The sequence below is a fragment of the Crinia signifera genome, chromosome 6 (assembly GCF_055691185.1).
Source record: "Crinia signifera chromosome 6, ASM5569118v1, whole genome shotgun sequence".
Taxonomy (NCBI): Eukaryota; Metazoa; Chordata; class Amphibia; order Anura; family Myobatrachidae; genus Crinia; species Crinia signifera.
The window spans coordinates 87028031-87033490 of NC_139222.1; positions in this window are offsets into that span (position 1 = coordinate 87028031).

A 5460-nucleotide genomic window follows, 5' to 3' on the forward strand; every position below is an offset into this window, starting at 1 on the left:
ATTTTTATTATTATTATTTTTCATATGTATTGTATATTTATGTGTTATTTACATTGAGAAATCAACTCATTAAAATTTGAGAGCGCTGCAACTGTCCTCCTTTTTCTTTGCAAGCTTTACCAGGGATCTGACTAATCCCTTGTTGCAGCAGCTCACCCTGAGCAAAACAACCAAGACCAGCGCTCTAAACAGCTTTTGCTGCTCTTTCTTTACTGGCAGTGCAGAGCACACACCACCAGAGAGCAGAGCAGACAGTGGCACTAGTAGGCACTGGCAGTCGCCCAGCAGCAAAAAAAAAAACACAGCTCCCTAACCTACCTAACCTAACAAAGCTCCGCACACAGACTATCCCTACTCTCTCTAACAAGCTCAAATCACGAGTGACAAATGGCGCCGGATGCTCGCTATTTATATAGCGGTCCAGAACTCATGATAATCTGGCACCGGGCAATTACGTTTTGCCTGCGCGCCCGGATCGGAGTCAGGCAGGAAGCTCCGAACGCCGCTCAGGTCTGGGGTTGGATTGATGACGTTTGTGCGGGCTCGGATCTGGGAAATCCGAGCCCACACATCTCTAGTATATAATATACAATATTTTACAAGTTTGACAGTTTTTAAGAAAGACCCAATAAAGAATTAAATTTAATTACTTATACATATATATATATTTCAACTTACCTCTGTGCGCCAACAAAAAAATACATTCTTTTCTGTCCCCCTCATTTGTACTATATTTTGTCTTTGGCTGCACCCCTTCTGAGACCCACATAGCTATATTGTCTCGTTTGGGGCTTAAATAGGTGCTGAAGCACCAGCCTGTGCAGAATCTCCATTTTCCCTTTTCCTTGCTAATATGCCAGAAAAATTATTATTTTGATGGTACACTGTTTAAAAAAAAAATCCTGTTGTATAAGTATTAAATTGATGTTTTGACCTAAATGTTTATTTTGTCAAAAACGTAAGTTATTCATAGGCGGGTAAAGAATTTCTATTGTTGTTTGTCTTATTTATGTATATTTATGTGTTGTAAATGTATGTTTTTATGTAAGCACTGGGTGCAGTAGTCTACAGGGGATAAATTCTAGGTATACAGTTGTGTAGTTGGTTGTGGTATGGCAGTCTGTAAATGGGACCTGACGGTCAGTATCCCGACATCGGACTTGCTGCGCTCGCCTCGCTGCAGGCTTGGTGGCTTGCTTCGCTTGCCACAGGTTCTATTCCCCCTCTATGGAGATTATGGACTCCCACAAGGGAGAATAGCCCCTGTCAGTCAGGATTCCAATGTCGGCGTACTGACCGTCGGAATCCCGACTGTCGGACAGTCATCCGGCACCCGTGTACTTAGCCAATAAAGCTAGTTCTGATTCATAATTTCATCAGCCCGAGAATGTTGTTCCTGGGATGGCTTCTTTAGTTGTATTTTAGAAAAGTCTAATCTGACCATACTATTCTTGTGGTTTTTATGAATGGTTTGCACCTTGTGGGGAACACTCTGTATCAGTGTCGAAGTGGGGCATGAAGGGCCCACTGGGGAAAACAGAGGTTTGGCTAAGCATTAGAATGTGCATGTCCAGGCCCCTGATATGTATAGTAAATACTGCTAGTGCATGCGTGATAATATACTATATTAATAATATAAACACACTTTAGACAATACAGCATAGTACTGTGCAGTATAACGATTCCTAGAAGAGGAGGTGGGGGCCTCAGGCATTGAGGCCCACAAGGGCTTCTCCTGTACCCCCAATGGGCCAGTCCAGCTCTGCTCTGTATTTGTTCTTTGAAAGTCTTCTCTTTATGGTAGACTTGGATCATAATTTTCCTACCTCATGGAGAGTGTTCATTACGTGGCTTTATATTTTGAAGGGGTTTCTCTTTACCGTGGAAAAGGCACTGGGATCATCCATCATTGTGGATTTCCAGGCCTTTTTGTGTTGCCACAGTCACCAGTGCATTCTTTTTTTTCTCTCTCAGAATGTTCCTGTCATGATCCAGGTAACAAGACACATATTTACAACTCAATTGTCTCTGCATTCCAGATCCGACAATCATCTGTGCTGCTTGTGTGCGGTACACAGAATAGCATCTCCACAGTCGCTCCTGAGTTCACCTGGTGCCGCCGAGCTCCGTGACTATGCATCATGGTTCAGTGGCGTAAGTTCATCCCAGTTGCCCGGAAGCAAGATAAGTATTGGTGCCCCCCCAAATTGCTCAATCAGTAAGGTTTCTGTCTCCAGTAAGGTTATGGGATCCAGTGGCGGATTCAGGGGGGGGGGCACCCAGGCACGTGCCCCCTGTCATTTCAGTTTGTAGCTGAGGACCAGGGCTTTCCAACGAGCCCAGCCCCGTGTCTCTAGCCCCCCTGGAACCAGAGATATCGTCTGGCAAAGCTGTAACGTTTTTGCCCTATAGGATAATATGGGACCCGTCAATTCCAACCCCCACCCGGGTCCGACGGCTGCCAGTTCCCCCACTGGCATCACAGAAGCTTGTGGTTGATTTCATTCAATTCCAAATCGCTGGACCTCTAATATGATACCAGGCTGGTCCATATCGGTCAATCGGTTCCAGAGATATTACGTGTAAATTTTTGAAATGTAATTTCATGGCTGTTCATGTTCTTTGAGGGCAGATTACTCTGGAACCAAACGTTCCAGTTTCACTGGACCAAAATCATTCAAAGCCCACTCAAAAGTTCTCAATATAATACTTGTCTCATGTAAATGGATCAGTTGGTTCCGAAGATATAGCCGGTTAAATAAGCTATCTGGTTAAAGAGGGGGAGGGGTGGTTTTCTCTCCCCCTCACACCAGAAAATGCAGGGACTAGGCTGGTGTAAAAGGGGCCAACCTGGGAATGCATTTTCTGGTGTGAATGGGGTATTATTTCAAATAGCCGGGACCTGCAGTGCTCTGAATACAGCCAGGCTCTGCCACTGTCAGTGGCTATCACTTCTGCCTGGCGGCTGTCCCCCATTTACCGCGAGCATGTATTCCCCTTGGCAATGAGCATGTAATCCCACATGGCAATGAGCATGGAACCTCTGGCAATGAGCATGGAACCCTTGGCAATGAGCATGTAGATAAGCAGCACTTATTTAGCATAATTTTTAATAGGCATTATGGTGTTTGACATAATACATAATGGACATAATGGCGTGTAACTTAATGTGTAATGGACAATGAGTGTAAATGTTTAATGCGCGCCTTTGGTGGACAATGTTCCTGTTTATAAAACGTATTGTGAATTTTGGCTTAATCTGTGTGGCATTATGTGAATTCTGGCTCAATCCGTGTGCCATTATGTGAATTTTGTCACAATCCGTGTGGCATTATGTAAATTTTGTCTCAATCCGTGTGGCTGGCATTATGTGAATTTTGGCTCAATCCATGTGGCATTATGTGAATTTTGACACAATCCATATGGCATTATGTTTATTTTGGCTCAATCCATTTGGCATTATGTGAATTTTGGCTCAATCCGTGTGTTATTATGTAAATTTTGGCTCAATCCGTGTGGCATTATGTGAATTTTGACACAATCCATGTGGCACTATTTGAATTTTGGCTCAATCCATGTGGCATTATGTGAATTTTGGCTCAATCCGTGTGGCTTGATGAGAATTTTGACACAATCCATGTGGCATTATTTGAATTTTGGCTCAATCCGTGTGGCATTATGTAAATTTTGGCTCATTCCATTAGGCATCATGTGTAAGGGGCAAGTATAATGGGGTCTAGTATTTTGTTGCATAATGTGTAGAAGTTGTATATGGTGTTGTACACTACACTCAAGGAGACGCCCCCTTTTGAGTGGCCACACCCCATTTTCCAGAGCGCGCCTTCGGCGCGCGCACAACTACATCCTTCACTTTTGTCACCATGGTGGGCCTGCGTACTTTAAATGCCAGGGCCTATTTTTAATCCCATTCCCACCCTCTCTCTGCCGCTCTCTTAGCATGTACACTGGCACCACTAACACCGCCCCTCCCCCACCTAAACCCTCTTTTATCATGGTGCCCCCCCTGTCATTTTATCCTGGATCCGCCCCTGATGGGATCTAAGACAGGGTGTGACACTTGCTGTTAGAAGGGGGAGTCAGCCACATTACCAATATCAACTGCTTTCAATTAACTGATTCAAACTTGCAGGGTAGGAGAGGTGCCCCCTTGGGAGCAGGAGCCCGGTGGCAGATGACTCCATTGCCTCCCAGAGTTCTGCCTCTGTCATGGTTCTCCTTTTATCATGGATGTCAATCTATGCTCCTCGCAGTCTCTGCAGCTGCCACCATTCCTGTAGGCCCAAAAAAGCTGTTTCCAAACAGACTTACCCACCAGGTCCAAACATGGGTGTAGTCATATTTGGGTAAGTCACATGGCTTACTACAGTCAATCTGCAGCACTCTGCAGATCGGTCAGCCAATACCTGCTTCCTAGCAGGTATATGTTTCTAGTACTTCCTGGTCATAAGTGCTATGGTTGTCTATCCTGTTATAGTTGTCTCCATCTCTGCTGTTGCTGTGTTCTGTTTCCAGCTTCCAGGCTAACCAGCACCAGCGCATTCCAGTCCCTGCTTAAAGAGACCTGCACCTATTTCATCCACGGTGACGCCTGACTCCAGTGATATTCCAGCATCATCTCTGGGATCACTAGTGTCCCGCCATTGATACGCCTGCTCCATCGGTGTTCTGCTATCGATACACCTGCTCCATCGGTGTTCCAACATTGAGAATCCTGCACCATCGATGTTCCACCATTGACACTAATGTTCCATCGATGTTCTGACATCGTTACTCCTCTCCATCTGTGTTCCGCCATCGATACTCCTGCTCCATCTGTGTTCTGCCATCAATACTCCACAACATCAGTGTTCCACCATTTATACTCCTGCTCCAATGGTGTTCCGCCATCGATATTCATCACTGCCAGTATCTTCACAGTCTTCAGCGGTCATTACGACAGTGCAAAACATCCACTGACTCATCTACTGTTTGCAATGCGAAATTGGGACTTTATCACTGTTCCCACACTGCACCTATATTACATCCTACCATCAATGTTATTTGCTACAGCATTGCCTATACCTCTGAGCCTATGATTACCTGTCTGCCATTACTCCTGATATTAAAGTGCCAAGTCTCATTACCATCTGCCGCTGTTTGTCAGCTTACCTGCGTGCTAAATAAAATACTTTTATATTCCATCTCCTCCTTTAAGAGCCTAATCCAGGCTCCCAAGTTCAGTTTCCCATCAGTCCCCACACCTGACTTTTTCACCAGCCCAGGGCAAACTTCAGATGGTTCCCGCTTATATCTCTGATCAATTCTTTTTTTTTTTTTGCAGTGTAAGGATGATCTATTTAACTTCCAAAAGATCACATTTGACTGCATGTTGTGCAATCACAGCAATAGATTCCAAATACAAAACAACTTGGAATCAACTCCAGACCTTTAGCCTGCTTA